Below are 18,447 nucleotides of genomic sequence, written 5' to 3'. Positions count from 1 at the left end.
AAAAATCGTAATAAAGAGAAGCCATGTGTTAAGCAGTCTCTTGGATATTGTTTGCATTTCAATTAATTTCACACGTCTCTGTCAAACAAAGTAATTTAGTTCAAAAACAAGTGATGATGGGTGTCTCTTATAGATTTGTATTAATATTTATGCATATGCAAATCACACACACAAATATACACACAATTTATGGTATACACTATTCAAAAGTATAGCCTTTACAAAACGTTTGACCGCATTTTGACTTCAGAAAATGAAGCAAAAACTTAGAGTTAAGTGTCCATTTCCCATTTAAAAGAAGTAAGTTGTTCGTGGTTACTATAGTAACTGCCAACAGACTAGCATTTTTCTGTCATTATTATAATTGGAAAAGAAAATAATCTATTTTGAATTATAAAACATGAAAAGGACTTTGCATCTAAAATGGGTCCCTAAACTGCCTAAGCAGGAGGAACAACAGACATTTGCCACAAGTGGGCCTGGAACTTCACCTTCCTGGATGAAATAGGGTTTCTGAAGAACTGAGCAAAGGTAATTGTTTATCCTGATGCAGAAACCACAATGACCTGAAAAAGAAAAAGGATATGTATTTCCACCCTGGGCCTTAAACAAAGTAAAAAATTCAAAACTGCTTTCAGAAGGACCTACAGAACTAAAAACCCGTGATTTTTTATTATTATTCTAGAAACGTAGACTGTGCGTCTCATTGTACATATTCAGTCTCTGCCCTCTATTACCATTTACTACCATCGTTTACAAGGTATAATTTATTTTACTCATAAAAGAAAAGACCTTCTCTCCCTTTCAACGAACTCTCCCTGTATTCAGGCCCCCCACCCCCACCCCAACCACCCCCACCCCTTTAAAACCTTTCTGCGCAGAAAGAAGGCTGAAAATTAACAATGTGGAATGATGAATAATTTTTACTTGGTATTTCAATATGAAATTTTAAAATTCCCTCTAATGAATGCAGACATCTTTTATAACAAGAAACAGTTAAAAAAATGAGATAACAAAAAAATATATACTTCAAATCACTCATAGGTCTACAAGACTTTCTAATAAATATAATCTCGATATAACCCAAACATAATCAAAACACTATATATCAAAATTCGCATGCTACAGCTGAAAGGTTTTGAGAGAGGCAGGTAGAGGTTCCTTCGAGCAGGCACCAGCAAAGCCTACTCCCTCTGGGTAAATTCTGTAACCACCTTCTCCAAGACCACTAAATCCATTTCCTTGCTTAAGCTTCTGGAGGTTTCTGGGAGCATCAGCCATATAAACCAAGAGGGAAGAGGAAAGAAGGTGGAATTGGGGACACCTGAGGCAATTGGAAGGCAGATGGAGAAAGTCTGGGGCACCTGGGTTGCGGAACAGCCGAAGTTCTTACGTAGCGATTATGTGTTTCACCTCTAGAATCTTCAGCTTAGATGGTTTCCATCTTTCTCTTTTCCCCCTGATTTCCCTCCTTTATCAATGCCTTTCATAACTCTTATTGTCAATCTTTGGAGCTATAGAAAGTTGTGATTGTTGAGGAATTCTGGTAAGACATTCCATCCTCTTTCAGAAGGAATCTGTGGCCAAACAGATGATCTGTTTTAAGAGATTAAATACGTAAACTGCCAGCAGTCAAGCCAGATACGCCAACAGAACACTGATCCCAGAAACTAAGCCTTCTGTGCAGCAATTGGCCCAGAACCATCAGGACCACCAATGACTGCCAGCATCTTTTATTTTTTTTTTAACCCCGCCCCTTCTAAATCAGGACCAACCAGAGAAAACCAAATGTGTGCCCGAAACCAGTTAGATAGATGCCCTCCTTTTTAGTTAGCCCGCCTCCAGCTTCCCCAGGGCCAATGACCTCCAATGAGCCCTATAAAGTTTTCCCGTTTCCCTGCAGACTCCCTTTCTATAGGACGCTCTCACTAAATAGCCTCTGTTCTCTCTCTCTTTTCTTTTTTTATTTTCCATAATTTCGAGCACCGGTGGCTCAAATTTTTTCAATCCCAGGCATCCCTCATAGCTAAAAGGAACGCTGAAATTCAGATTTAAGAAAATTATACATAGTCTATAATGAAATAGAAATTCGCTATTTCACAAGATCCCAGGAAACAAAGTGTTCCTGGGGCAGGGGGCAGGGGGGTGGAGGGGTGTGGGGAGGAGAAGAGAGATAGGGTGGGTGGGTGACGGACATCTGGGAGGGTTTATGCTATGGTGAGTGCTGTGAATTGTGTAAGACTGATGATTCACACACTTGTACCCCTGAAGCAAATAATACATTATATGTTAATAAAAGAAAAAGAGTTCTTTCCTACCCCTTTTCTCTAACATCCTTGTTGAGATCTGACTCCCACATTCAGAGTCTGCAATCAATACTTTTAGTATCTTCAGAGAGTTGTGCAACTTACCCACCTACACTGGTTTGGGGTTTTTTTGGTTTGTTTTTGTTGGGTTTGGGGTGTTGTTTTTTTGTTTGTTTTAAATTTTAGTACTTGCAAGGTTTCATCAGTCCCAGATTGAAATAATGAAAGCTAACACTTCTGAGGGTACTTACTATGTGTTAGGCAGTATGCGAAGTGCTTTACACATATTAGCCCATGGAATTTCATGTGTCTTTCATCATTTGTGTAGTAGGTTTGATTATCACCTCCATTCTCCACATGGAGAAAATAGAAGCACACACACACAAAAACAAAACAAAACAAAAAAACACACAAAGTTAAATAACTGGCCTGGAGTCATGTAGCTGGTGAGTCTTGATTCTGAGTTTTGCCTTAAAACCACCCTGCATGTCTCAGGTCAGTTGAATTCTGCCACTTTTCTTTTTTTAATTAGTCAAATAGACTTTGCCTGTAAGGACGCTTTTAGAAAAGAATAGTGTTCTTTCTTGGGTTTTCACATCCTGCCTTCAAGCCACAACCCCGCCAGTCCCTCTTAGTTGCTTTCTGTGGAGTTATGTTATGTAGATAAATGATGCAGATTTCTCCCATCAGCTACTACTTGAGAAACTATAGATCTTCATTTTAAAATAGACTTTTCTGTTTTATTGCTCATTTCATTCTCATTTCTCTCTCCCTCTTTCTCTACTTAAAAACAATCAATGAATAGGCCTCCTACGTTGCATCCTGCTAATTTCCACTAAGAAAGCTGCTGAGCCCTTTTTGTTCTGGAATATTTTCAGTTATCCTAAATGACTCCTGCAGTCCAGTCCAGCAGGCCTGGACTGCATCTATAATGACCAAGATAGTAACCCAAACAAAAACACTAATTGTATATGTTTATGGTCCTCTTAATGTTTCCAAATGTTTTCACCTCTGTCCTTAAAATGTTCACCACTCATCTAGATACTTCTAAGTAGTTCCTGTTTAAATGCCATTTACGGCTGGTGCTAGTCGCCCTTCCATGTTACCCTTTCAGAAAAAGGTGGTGGGATGCGGGGCATACGATTTGGCATGATGTCAGTCCTAACTTGTCATTGAGATCTTTGACTCCTTCAACTACAGCATGAAGCAAAGGTTTTGATGGATAAAATTTAAATTTTGCCAACAAATAAAGATTTTACTTTGTGCTGAGCTTGCAGAAAGGAGGGCCTCAGAAGTGGTATCTTGCCAGCCACATTCAGTGGAGCCGGGCTGAGCACTGATTAGCATCTGTGCCTTGTTTGTTAAGGCGGAGGACAGATGCCCTGCTTACTAACTTCACAGGAGGGGTGATTGGTTGGAAACTGGGTTGGCTGTTTTTCAGCGACTGAATGTGCTTTAGAAGCCTTCCTTTTATGACTTATACTAGTTTAGCTGCCAAACTAGCTGCTGAAATTGGCCTATTGCACTGTGAAATTTGTTCAAAGAGCAGCTAATATTCTCACAGGTCCCCTGCATGCTCTGCACAGATCATAGAGAAACTGCCATGTCCTACAGACTCCGGGTTGAGGAGGGACTTGTAATGTCTCCTCCCTCGTCCCCTTCAGTCAGTATGCAGGAGAGGAAACCATGTCCCCCATCTCAAGTGAGCCGGCTGCACTAATCTTGCTGACAGAGAGCTTTGGTTCTAGGAAGGGCCATGTAGGCAGTTAATTATATCCAAGTTAATTGAGTGGTCATATTAACTGTCTCATGAGGTCTAAGAGGATTCCAGAAATTTAGGTGTGTAAGACCCTTTAAACAAAGTCAAATGAGACGACATGTTCTTTTTGACCTTCTCCTTCAATTTGGGATGATGATTTCATTAATCAGGATTCCTTCCCCCTGTCATTCACTTCTAATTGACAGATGCTAATTAAAATAGCAAACGGGATCCTCATGGGCAGTTTCTTCCGTGTTTCTTCGGTGACCATTCCGTTCTTGACTGATTTAGCATGGCTCTTTCCCCTCAATTAACAGACAAGTTAAACTTTATATTCCCTTAAATTTTTATTACTTGTAATTAGAAAGTGAAAAAAAGTCATTTTGCATTTTACAACTTTAAAATGTAAAAGTAAATTGGTCACTCAAATAACGTGGGACTAATTGCCTCATCCGAGGTGAGCCAGAGTCAGGTGGCATTCCAGCATTGTCCCTGTGCCCCGGATCTGCCTGGTCCTTCACTCCAGCACTCAATCCAAGCCGATTTTCATGACGGGGAAACATTTTCAGGGGCTTAATTTTTAAATTTGCCTAACAGTAAGATAAGATTCTAAACCCAAGTCACTTACCAACAGAAAACTGGCTCTAATTTTAAAGCCTACGTGGGGCATTATTTCCTTTCCTGCCTCAGTTAAACATGGATGGGCTCCTGTTTAACTGAGTTTCTTGGGACCAAGATAGGTCTGAATCATTTTTGTCTTACTTAGCTCTGTAATCCTGTGTAGTATGCGATCAGCTAACACTGCAGCTGGTTATGGACTCAGTGACTCTTAGGCAAATGAATGATTCAGCTGTATCACCCTTCTCCATGGCTTGCCCTTTGCATTTCGTACTCTTCTGTTTTCAACATTTAGCTACATTTCACATAAGGAACTCAAGCCCTGAAGATCACATTGTGCGTGGTTGTAATGGCCTTGCTTAAAAGTGTTGCCTTAGACCAGTCCCACAAGAAGAAAGAGTATTAAGTACCTACTGCACCTTAGCACAAAAACAAGACACAGGAAATTAGCCATAAATGAATTTACATGAAAATGAAATATGCTCAGTAATTACCTTTAATGGTATTGATTTTTTTTTACAAGAGTTTTTATTAAAATGTGGTTTTAATTTCTTGGCCCATCTACTTTTTTCTGAGTAGAATATATCCGATTTTAACGGGTTACATTTTGCCTCTTAAATACAACCATGCTTTTTGTCTCGGAACTGAGATAAAAAATTACCTTTGTGGAATTACATATTTTGGAAGGAAAGGGAGACAGGATGCTGGGGAGGAAAGTGGAATTTCTCATTCTTCATTCTTCCTCAGGAAAGGCTTTGTCATTAAATATCAACAATAATTTCCGCATTACATTAGGAAGAGATAAAACACCAGTGCGGACGGACGTTCTTTACAGAGGCACAGCTAGGGTTTTTCAGAACCGCCTGAGAGAACTCAAATTCACCAAGAACAAACAGATATTTACACCCTTGCGCAATACAAATGCATTCATGAAAATCTCTTGGTCATATAAATGCCTCAGGAGGCAGAACAGTGGGTTATCCTGAAAATTAGCTGGGACTACAGACTAGCTATAGGAAACCTTCTCTCCTCACCTAATTCATAGATGTGCCAGAGGGCATAACCCTTGAAATCCCTCCAGGAGCAGAAGAAGTTGCAATGAGCGTTTGTATAATGGCTAGAAAAGGGAGCTGCAAATATTCGTGAACAAATTGCTGCAAGTATTCTCTTCTGGCTATGAAGTCCACATGATAAAATTAGGGAGACCGACATTACAGGGTGACCAGCTACCCCTCCCGGTTTGCGTGGACCTGAACGGTGTCCCAGCAGGTAGGATTTTTCAGTGCTAAAAATAGCAGCCTTGAACCAAGTATGTTTGATCACCTTACATTTGACAAGAACTATCTTTTATTACATGGATTTGGGGCCCCATTGAGTTTAGGTTTATTTAGACATGAAGCAACTCATGGTACTCCAGGATCTCAAATTTTGGAATTGGGGTTAGGAATGGAGAGAAGGAAGGTACTGGGGGGATAAAAGATTCTTGGTCAGTATTTCCAAGGGAAGAAAGAGGTAGTGCCAGATTTAAGAAAAAAAGAAAAAAAAAGTTATTTATTTATATACAACGAGCTTACAAACTGCCCCAGTACTCCAGCCATCCCTTTATCCCAAGGAGAAAAGAAGGTTCCCTTACTTCTTTATTTTTTCCCCCATCTGTTGGTTCAGGCTATCCTTTTTCCCTGTAAAGCTGGTTTTAATGCCTATTTAAGTCTCCTACACAAATTTCAATAGATGCACACCAGGTGATTTAATCTGTACCCTACAGAGGTGACCTCAGGGCTTTCTCCTACATTAGCTTCCCAGCATACAGTCACCTGACTTTGACAGGTGAACAATTTAGGAACAGTTTAGCAGGCTGATGGACTCAAAGCTCTTGGGTTAAGATTCCTTTCCCTTTGTTATTCTGCATTAGGCCCACTGTCACCTTGTACTTATCAAATAGGACCACAAAGAGATCCTTGGTGCCAGGGCCCATCTTGAAACTTTTCAGTGCCCTAGGTAGGGCTATGTGCCACAGACACATTAAAACTCAGGAAACTACTAGAAAATGAATCCCTAGAGATTGAACTTGCTCTCGTGGATGTTCCCATTCCTTACCATGTGATGGGAGACCCCTGATATAGGAAATGGATTGTGAAGTCCTGCCTTGGAGAAGGGGACTTTTCATATAAAGGTGTTGTGTTTTCCATTCCTCTTTGGAAGTAGGCTACAAGCACCTATAGCTTTGTTTCTATGGTAGCAGACCTAAGCTTTTCTCAAGTTTCCAGGTACCAGATTGATGCCCTAATGTTCCTGCCTGGACTTGAAGAGTCTATGACCACTGAGATGAGGGTACTAACACCACAGGTTTTAACTTCGAGGCACAGAAATTATGTAGCTACAATATGTTGTAGGGCAGGGAGTGATGTGTCTCAGCTTTGGAGCCTGAGAGTCCCAGTGGGACTTGCTAGAGGTGTGACCTTAGGCAACTTGCTCAACCTCTCTGTGCTTCAGTTTTCTCATCAGTAAAATGAGGATCAGAGTAACTATCCCAGGGGATTGAGAGAATTCCATAAGAGCGTGCATGCAGAATGCTTAACATGGAACCAGACATGGGGCTACAGATCTTTACTCTGGCCCCACGCACTTGCAGAGCACAGGAGCCTGTGAATGCTCCCAATTCCAGAGAGCATCTAAAAATGACTAAGGTCAGTGGTTGCCTGGAGTTGAGTTTAGAGGAGGGATGAACGGGCGGAGCACAGAGGGTTTTTAGGGCACTGAAACTTCTCTGATACTGGTGGATACATGTCATTACACGTTTGCCCAAACCAATACAATGTGCAACACCAAGAGTGAACCATATTGTGAATTATGGATTTGGGGGATTATGACATGTCATTGTAAGTTCATCAGTTGTGACCGTTGTATCACTCTAGTGGGGGATATGATAAGAGAGGAGACTGTGAATATGTGGGGGCTAGTGGTAAATGGGAAGTCTCTCTGCCTTCCCCCTCTATTTTGCTGTGAACCTAAAATTGTTTTTAAATGATTAAAAATAAAAAAAATGGGAAAATTACTAAGACCTAGATGGTTCCCCAGACCAATTAAATTATAACAGAGGGAGGGCCAAGACCTTTAATATGTTAAAACTCCAGGGGTGATTCTTAAGAGCAGATAAGGCTGAGAACCCCTGATTTACCGGCTCCCTTGGCTGTGGCTTCTGACCTCTGATGTCAACTATTGAACTGGCCCTCAGGGGAGTACACGAAGACTGTCAGGCTATGGAGGATGTGAGCAGAGTTCTGGGGCAATGGTTTTCCACTTGATTCTCACTGGGCTGGTAAATTTTCCATGGCAACATCACAAAGCTGGGCACTAAGGCTCTATGAAAGTTGAGAAAAGAAGGTTGTAGCAAAGAGGAGGCATTTGACTCCTGACCTGGATTCTCAGGGTTCCCTGTTTCTTTAGGAAACAAACAGGAGTTTGGAGTTGGGTTTTCGTTCTTTAAAAAAAAAAAATTGAGAGCGAATGAGCAGGGGGAGGAGGGACCGAGGAAGAGAGAGAATCCCCCCCCCTTTTTTTAAATTTAATTGACAGATCACAAGTAGGCAGAGAGACAGGCAGAGAGAGGAGGAAGCAGGCTCCCCGCTGAGCAGAGAGCCTGATGTGGGGCTGGATCGCAGGACCCTGGGATCATGACCTGAGCCGAAGGCAGAGGCTTTAACCCACTGAGTCCCCCATGTACCCTGGGGAGACAATCCTTTAAACAGACTCCACACTGCAGGTGGAGGCCAACATGGGGCTCAGTCTCAAGACACTGAGATCATGACCTGAGCCGAAATCAAGAGTTGCCACTTAACTGACTGACCCACCCAATGTGCCTCAAGAGTCTGGAGTTTTGGGGCACCTGGGGGGCTCAGTGGGTTAAAGCCTCTGCCTTCAGCTCGGGTCATGATCCCAGGGTTGTGGGATCCAGCCCTGCATCAGGCTCTCTGCTCAGCAGGGAGCCTGCTTCCCCCTCCTTCTCTGTCTGCCTCTCTGCCTACTTGTGATCTCTCTCTCTCTCTGTCAAATAGATAATAAAATCTTAAAGGTTTTAAAAAAAAGAGTCTGGAGTTTTGTGTTGGGACTCAAACCTAAGGTACATGTTCCCACTGAGGCAAAAAGGAAGAACCAACTTGTAAATCAGACCAAAATTGTAAATGAACAGTTAGGAAACTGGACCGAAACTCAGCATATCCAGCTGTGAAAGACAATAACACAGATCTCTCCTCCTGGCCTCTAATGCGAGAGATGGCTCTGAGTTTTCCTATGAATTTAGAGGGCAATCTCTTAAGAATGATCACTTTGCTTGTTGCCACCTGGGCTGCTCTAGCTTCATTAAGATGAGTGAGGCTATTTGGACTTGCATTAAAGTATCACCTGCATGTGAAAGCAGTGATACTTACTTAAGTCATTCTCTGAGCTCCTGTTTCCCCAACTTTAAAATAGGAATAGTAATACCTACCCCTTTTCTCAAAAGGAATTTGCAATGATAAACAGAAATAATGTTCCACATAAAACGCAGTTTGAGCTCCTGGAAAGAAATAGGCACAACTTAAATCAAGGTACTATTATTGTCATGAAGGAAGGTGCTGGAACCAGTTAATATTTTTATTCTTATCAAAGTACTATGTTCCTGGGCAAAGCACAAAATTTTCCCAGGAGAGCTTTTTCTCAAGTATTATCCAGTAAATCCCAACCTTCCATTCCTTCTAATGAGCCACACGTTGAAACTTGCTGCCAAGACTTATAAAGTACCCAACAATAATAAGGCAATCAAAAAAAAGTTTATGTTAAACTTAAAACGAGTTCCCATCTACACCCTGACATGTTTAATAACATTTCCAGTCTCCTCCTCCACCTCGAAGTAAATACCTCATGGAGGTGAGCAGCGTGTGCATTTCACACATTTCTGCTTACTCATGCTCTTCGGCCACCAACACTTTTCTACAAGGCTAGTTTAACAGCCCTATGGGGTTTTTGATTATAGGAAGTAATGTTGACTCTAGCCTCCAGTTAAACCTTAAATACTTCTTTCTTTTCTATAATGGGCTGTCTTAGTATTAAACCACAATCACGTTTTAGGAGCACCTTTCACATCTCTTCAAAATTTGCTTTTTTTTTTTTCCTACTTAAGCTCACTATTTCTTTTAACTATTCTTTCCATAGACTCTTATTAGCATTTCAAACCTGATAATATATTACAGCTCTGAGGCACGTAAGATCTTTTGTACAGGCTGTCTCCCAAAATGTTCTAAGAATTAAAGCAGGAGAACAAACAATGCACTCTAATTTGTTAAATTCTGCTCTGCAAAATTTAAGCAAAATTTAAACAGTATGACTAAAAACTGGAGGGGAAGGAGAAGCAGAAGTGTGGGGGAAGGTATGAAATATGAATGTTTTTAAATACTTGAACTTGGGGAGGTAGAAGGTAGCAGGCAAAGAGCTCATGGTACCAATGGAGACCAGCAATTAGAAACAAATGATAACTTGGTGGACATGGTATGGTTTTGGCGGGATGATTAAAATTATTATAATATATTTGTGTGTCCCTTGGAAGTCTCCAGTCAGCACATAGTAACCTACTGATGTGTCTCTAAATAGCTGTCAAGCACCATAATCCTTCTTTCTTCTTGCTCTTCTGTGTGTTTTATAGTTTCCTAGTAGGGTAGTGCAAGTGTCCACTAGAATGGATGCTTAGCAAGAGGAGTAAAATGGAAATCTGTTCAGTATCTATCCTACGGAAGCAGTATTCTAATTACCTTCTAAAAAACCACTTCTCCTGTAGACCCTACATTGTTGGGTGGAACCAGAATACATCAATCAAAGCACTTCATTCCCCAGGAATGGATATATGACCCAATGATAGCAAATGAGATAATGTGAAATTCCCCATGGGTATGCTCAATCAGTGGCTGCTATCTTGCAATCACAGGAATCCTTCCTTAAAAATAGAATCATCATATTAAAAGGCAGAGCTAAGAGGTGAAAGAAAGAAGCTGGGATATGGTGACATCACTGGAATACTAGTCAACAAGTGCCCTCAACTGTTAAGTTATGTGAACCACTAAATTGAGTATTTGCTCAAATCACTTTGTGTTGGGTTTTGATCACTTGTCACCAAAATAGTCTATCTAATATGGGCAAGACCTGTGTTTTCTTCACTCTTTCCACAGAGCCAAGCTTGGTAAATGGCACACAGTGGGCACTCAATAAATAGAAACTGTACTGATCCTTTTTTTTTTTTAATGTCCCTGTCAGCAACAACAATGTTTTTTCTCATCTTCATTTAACACTTCATTTGTAGGATATCCAACTTCCTCATCCAGTAGTAAAGAGAAAACAGTGCCAAGATGTTAAGAGAAGTAAAAAAAAATTTTTCACATAAGATTTTGGGCTCTCAGTTGCTGCATACCTAAGATACTGCCCTGAACAATAGTAAAATATTTAATGTCTTCCCTTTTTCCCTGAATTTTTCTGGCCAGTCAAGTGATTATGCTGATAGAGAAAGCCAGTGTAAACATTCCCTTTCTCTTCATGCTTTGGTATTCTACTACAGTGTCCCCAAATGAATTTCCTTTCATTTCAGAATTTGTGACTCTGCCATTGAAATTGAGGTTATTGACATTTGGGTTTTTGACTTGGATTCCTCTAGTAGCATATTGCCAAACAATTAAACCTTTTTATAATAAAGCGTTTGTGACTGGGAGCTGGGAAATTAACCAAGAATCAGAAGCTTTGGACCTCATTCCTAGCTTTGCCAGTGACTTCCAATATAACTTAAGAAAACTATCATTTCACTTGGCTTTACTTTTCCGCCAGGTGTTTGAAAAGCAGACTGAGAAATGAAGAAATAATAGTTTTATATGAAGAAAAACTTAGATATGAGGACCTTCCATCTATAGATATGATGGTGGGTAAGCTAAACCTTGATTTGTTCATTAAATACTAGAGTACTAGGAGACACAAATTTAAAAGGGGCACATTTAGGGTGTCTGAGTGGCTCAGTCGGTTAAGTGTACAACTCTGGATTTCTACTCATTTCATGATCTCAGGGTTGTGAGATCAAACCCCACAGCTGACTCTACATTGAGCACAGACTGCTTGAGATTCTCTTTCTCCCTCTCCTCCTCCCCCTGGCACCCACATGCTCTCACTCTTGAAAAAAAATTTTTAAAAATGGGGGCACATTTGGGTATAGCAAAATTATTCTATTTTATATAGCAAGAATAAAGTTTTTTTTTAATCCATAACTTGAGCTCCCTAAGTGTATTAAGAAGAATTATTTTGATCTGTGGTATATTCCACAGAGGATGCTGGGCTTCATTAATCTAGGTCTGACCTATGTAAAATCTTATGTTCTTTAGCTGACTATAAAATGAATTCAAGAGCTCCAAGAGGACTTTGTGGCTGAGGCCTTGAGAATGCTCCACATAAGAAAGACCTATAAAAATGGTTTTTAGCTTGTTGAGCAGGCTTTGAGCTGGACAGTTTATTTACCAGCAATAAGGTCCTAGGAAATTTCTTTTACCTACCTGTGCCTCCACTGCTTCATATGAAAAATGGAGAAGAGAATAGTGACTACCTGTATTAGATTCCCTTTGCAACTGTAACAAATTACCACAAACTTAGTGACTTAAAACAACACAAATTTATTATCCTACAGTTCTCAAGGGCAGAAGTCTGGAAAAGGCCTGAATTAAAGTCAAACTGTCTGTAAGGTTGGGGCGCCTGAGTGGCTCAGTTGGTTGATTGTCCAACTCTTGAATTCAGCTCAAATCATGATCTCAGGGTCATGGGATCAGGCTCTGTGTTCAGCGTGGAGTCTGCTGGAGATTCTGTCTCCCTATATGCCCATCACTCCCCCACTTGCACTCTATATAAATAAATAAAATATTTGTTTAAAAAAAATTTTTTTAATGTCTGTAGGGCTACATTTCTTCTGAAGCCTTGAGGGCAGAACCCATTTCCTTTTTCCACTTTCAGAAGCTGCCTCATGTCTTGACTCAGGGCCTCCTATCTTCAAAACCAGCAAACGCATCACTCTGACCACCTTCCTCTATTTCACTTATAGGACACTTATGGCTACATGGGCCCACATTAATAACCCATGTTAATCTCCCCATCTAGTATCCTTAAATTAAGCATACCTGTAAAGTTCCTCTTGCCATGTAAGTGAACATATTCATTGGTTCCAGGGATTAGGACCTGGACATCTCTGGGAGTGAAGGGCATTTTCTTCCTACTACATAATATATTACCCTAAATGTTATTATGAGCATTAAAGAAGACAATGCTCAGAGCAAATTTAGAACAGCATTTTAAAAGTAATAAGGATGGGGCGCCTGGGTGGCTCAGTGGGTTAAGCCGCTGCCTTCGGCTCAGGTCATGATCCCAGGGTCCTGGGATCGAGTCCCGCATCAGGCTCTCTGCTCAGCGGGGAGCCTGCTTTCTCCTCTCTCTCTCTGCCTGCCTCTCTGCCTACTTGTAATCTCTCTCTGTCAAATAAATAAATAAAATCTTTAAAAAAAATAAAAAATAAATAAAAGTAATAAGGATAAAACAAATGCTAGCTATTGTCATCCTGTCCATTAGCAGTTCATATTATCAGTCTCATGATTTCTCATACTTTAAGTCAAAGTTCATTTTCCTAAAGAACCTGCTGTGTTTTTCATTCTAGTGTTCCAATTCACTTTAGCTAAGACAATCCGTAGACCCAGTTTGCCAACCAGTCAATCTCCATGCCATCCAGTCAATCCCCCATCAGTTGTCTGTCCTTGATATTTAAGCCTCTCTTGATGAGGACCTCTGAATCATACAGGAAGTCCATTCCCTTCTTGTTAGAAAGGGCTCTTCTGAGTTTCAATGGATCCATCTCCATGTGTTTTCTCTAAGATGTGCAACCATGTGAAAGCCCTTTAGATGCCTAAGAACTGTATTATGTATTTATTCCATCTTTTCCTTCCAAGACTAAACAGCCACAGGATTCCTTAGCATGACCTTTCTGCTGTCTGAAGCATGAACTCAGGAACTCTAGTGATACTCCAGATTTTTTTGACAATACTTCATCAAGTCCCTATTCTTCTCACCCTCCTCAATTCCACACTCTGAAGTTACGCACAATTTTCTTACTATGACATTCTTTACTTGAGAACCCTTATCAAAGTATTGTTATAATAATATTGGCCATTACTATTCTTCTACACCTAACTCTTATTTCTTATAGATTAGCGTTTGAGATATAATATTTTTGCTTTATATTTCCAGTGAGAAAAATAGCATGAGAAAATAAAGTGAATGTATTCTGCCAACTCTAACAATCTTGGGGGGGAAAATTGACTAACTGTAGGTTCTATATACACTACTGATGAAAGTATAGTTAGACCCAACCTTTGTAGAAGGCAACCTATAAAGAGTCTTTAAAATGTCTTATTTCTTAGAAATTTCATTTCCCAGTATTTATCCCAAGGATATGACAAAGGGCACACTATATTTATGGAAATGGATGTTTATCATAACATTATTTATAATAGCAAAAGGATAAAATAGCTTAAATATCCAACAGGGAATTTCTTAAGTGAATCATGTCATGTGATCAAATGGTGCTTTACAGTATGCTTAATGATAAAGTATAACAGTATTAAATGAAAAAGGAAGAATGTAAAAGAGAATATGCAGGTGACCCCAATTTCTAAAAAGTAAAAATAAATAAATAAATAAACTGACAACAACACAAATAAAAAACAGTTTTTCTATGTGTATGTCACATGGGAAAAAGACTTGATAAAAATACCCCAAGATACTCAGTGATTATTTTTGTCTGACTTCTATTCTTTTCTATATTTTGTAACTTTTTTTTTTTCAAGAGTTTATTTATTTATTTGACAGACAGAGATCACACGTAGGCAGAGAGGCAGGCAGAGAGAGAAAAGGGGAAGCAGACTCTCTGCTGAGCAGAGAGCCAGATGCGGGGCTCAATCCCAGGACCCCGGGAACATGACCAGAGCCGAAGGCAGAGGCTTTAGCCCACTGAGCCACCCAGACACCCTATATTTTGTAACTTTCAAATCCAAGAATTTTTTTTTAGAATTTCTACACATACACTTCATTTTAGAGCAGTTTTAGGCTCATAGAAAAATTGAGTGGAAAGTACAGAAAGTTCCATATATCCCTCCCCACCCCTGCCTCATATATAAACAGCCTCCCTCACCATCCAGGTGTGCACCAGAGAAGAGATGGAGGAAGAGAGAGAAGCATGTCTGCCCACCATAGGAGAGCGCAAGGAAAAGGTCATGGGAACTATCACTTCTGAGAGGCTATTGCCTCTGTGTATCTGTCCCCTCGGTAAGTCTGTAGTCAAGCTCCCAGTGGCAGGCCTGGGGCCACTGTTGGCCAGTACTGCCAGGAATCAGATGACAGACTTGTCCCAGAGGGAAGGAGGAGGAGCTGGGGCCCACTGGACACCTCTGTCTGATGGTCACAGTGTCTGATGGTCACAGTGTCTGACCATGATGGCCTTCTAGGAGAATTGGCTTCTGCTTCATTTCTGCTTTCCAAATAACACACAAGTTCCTCTTTTGAACAACTCTAACTTGGAACTATATAGGCAGAAAAGGGTTTTTGAGAAGCATAGTTCTGAGCCTTAGCTAAACTCTTAAAATCCAGGACAGTGTAATTATAGTATGTATATTTTCTTTTTATTTTGGGTGTTCAGTGTGTATATATTTCCTAAAAATCACAGCTTGCCCCAGAGCAGTTTCTGAACTAGCCAGTTCCTGGTCATTAATTCTGGCTGAGTCCTATGAGAAGATGGATGCTACTCCAAGGTTCTCACACTTCTAGCTCAAGGTTGACATGAGTCTGCAGTTCCATATACACTCCTTTCCTCTTATATGCCAGACATTTCTCCCTGAATGTGCCCCCTTGTCTTGGAGCACAAATCCAAGCTATACCTGGATTTCCTGAATGAGAAAATCAATTATCCCTGCTGTTCAAAGATCTCCCTGAGGCTATGATGCCATTTTAGTGTAGGACCTTGAAGAATCTTTCCTTATATATCAGAGAGTTGTCTATAAATTCAAGTCCTGAAAATTGTGACCTCATCTCTGAACAATTTTCTTATCCATTTTGGTCCATGGTAGTATTACAAAGCACAGGCCATGGAGTCAGATACTCTAAAACTCAGTCCTTAGTCTTTTAATGACTAGTTGTGTAATCTTAAACACATCACTTTATAGGGCACTAAATCTTCATTTGTAAAATGAGGTTTGGATCTGACTCTAAGAACTTCTCTAAAATTAAAACAAGTAAGGAAACCCTGTAAGAGAAGCAGTGGAATTTCCTCTCTGATAGAGTTGGAATATGGGGGAACTTTTAGATGTCTTTAAATCCAAGGTGATTTGTGCCTGTTAAAGAACAATGCATGGACTAAATGGAAAAATAAGCATCAGTGCTCTGCCATACAGGCTCCTAGTTTTGTTTTGTTTTGTTTTGTTTTGTTTTCACTCTCTGAGAAGCTGGGTGCAGGGAAGATCAGGAAACCACGGGTTTTAACTTTGCTCCTTTGTGACTGACAGTGCTGCAGGCTATGACAAGCCATCTTTCATTGCAAGACTGGATAACAAAGGAAGTAAGACATCCTCTATTTTTTATCGAATACGATATTTTCCATCTCTTGTTAGGAAACATCATGCAATTAAACTACCAATCATACCCTCTGTGTTCCTTTCTCATTCACAACTTATTCAAGCAAGATGTTGGCAGATACTTTAAATGTTGCCTAAGAGATTCTAAAGTCGAAAATGTTTGCCTTGTTCTGTCCTGTGTCCAACACTCAATTTTTAAAAAGTGAGAAAGGTTTTCCTTGATTGCAAATTCATATGGGAGGCTTTAAATTTTTTGCAGATGAATTGCTTTAGGTATACTGACTTCCTAATTTATGTGTGGCTAATTGGATTGCCTGATTAAAGGACATGGCCATTGTTTCAAGATAGCTAGACAAGGGTCCTCTGGTGGCTGGAAAGACCTCTGGTATGTAATCTGAGCCCTCTGATTTAATGCGATCAGTGGTGTCTAAAGCCAAAGGAAAACCACGAGACCTCTCAAAATGCCTGTACTAGTGAGGACAGTCTGCCCACCATCTCGGGGATTCTCCAGAGAGCTACATAACAGAGATCCATATCTTGTCTTACACATGACTTACTAGGATCAGGGAGGCCAGACTACACCAACATTTGGACTCCATTAACAATGGGCTATGAGGGGCTCCTGGATTGCTCAGTCAGTTGAGTGTCTGACTCTTGGTTTTGGCTCAAATTATAATCTCAGGGTCATTGAGCTCTGCACTCAGTGGGGAGTCTGCTTGAGATTCTCTCCCTCTCCTTCTGCCTCTCCACTCCCCCTCCAACTCTCTCTAAATAAATAAATCTTTAAAAAGAAAAAAAAAGGTGTGGCGGGGGGGGAATGTGAATACGCCATCCATCCTACCACTAGGGGTCCCATTTGCTTTTAAGGATGTCACTACCATCATTGTACTCCTGCCTATCTTTATTAAACCATTCTTCACTGGACTTAAAAATGTTGAATATTAAACCAACAGGTCTAAAAGTTCTGTCTCTTTAAACTTTCACAACTAATGCTTTGATGGTATGAAATGCCACATGATCTCACATCTGGTTTAAGCCAGTGATATGCCATCTAGATGAGAGGGTAGCCAATCTCTAAAAAGGGCTCAGTGCATCCAGTTTTGAACTTATCCCATTTTTTACTCTATTTTCTGATGTCCCCAAATAAAAGTCAAGGGAATACAAAATATTACCTAAAGCAAAGCTAAAATTGCATGTTTTAAATTTTCATGTCAGGAAATGCAAAATTAATACTCTCTTTGTGATATTGCTCATTAATACTGTACTTAGACTAAGCTATAGTTTTAATGGCCTAATTCAAAAGAGTGGAAAATTTTATTTTACTTAATTTAAATCATTTAGATGTATGAGCTCTTTTATTTCCACTGGCACTTTTTCACATTAAGTGTAATAGGAAAGAAGTCGATCTCAAATTCTCTCATAGAACATAAACTCTTGATGGACTGAAACAAAGTTGAGCCTCAGAATACCTATGACATAATGAACTGGATGGACCAAGAGAGACTATTTGCAACTCCACAGACTGGGACACTCCAGGGGGATGTCCACATGGTCGGGTCAGAGAAAATATACAACGCAATATCAATATCGTTTCTCTTACCTATTCAGAACAGTTGTGAAATAGGCCACAGCCTATAAGAACTGCAAGATTTCAGAAGCATATAAGTGGTAATAATATCCCAAACTGCCATTAAGCCTGATAAAGGAACACACAGAATTAATGGAACAAGGCCTTCTAGTCAGTAGGCTAGCTTCCAGTTAAAAGAGAGTTCATAATCCCCACAGTATAGCAAGGGAGTCTAGACTCCCCTTTTAGACCTGCCACCATCTTTTCTCTGTTCTCTCATCTAGAACATGAGGGTACTGGGCTGGAAGAGCTCTAAACTCGCTTTGTTTAACTAGCAGAACTTTTGCTATTCTGTGGTTTTCTGGTATTCTATTCTGTGGCAAAATAGCTCCAGGAAATTGAGTTGCAATTACTGTTCCAGAATGTGTAAGAAATCATCATCCATTTATTTAAATATCTTTTGCATGGATATACACAAGTAACAGTTCTATTCACAGTATTATTATTCTTTATTACAATGGATATGTGGTA

This window comes from Mustela putorius, unplaced genomic scaffold (assembly GCF_011764305.1).
Source record: "Mustela putorius furo isolate JIRA1106 unplaced genomic scaffold, ASM1176430v1.1 tig00000275_pilon_pilon_pilon, whole genome shotgun sequence".
NCBI classification, from domain to species: Eukaryota; Metazoa; Chordata; class Mammalia; order Carnivora; family Mustelidae; genus Mustela; species Mustela putorius.
This window is presented reverse-complemented; position numbering follows the sequence as displayed.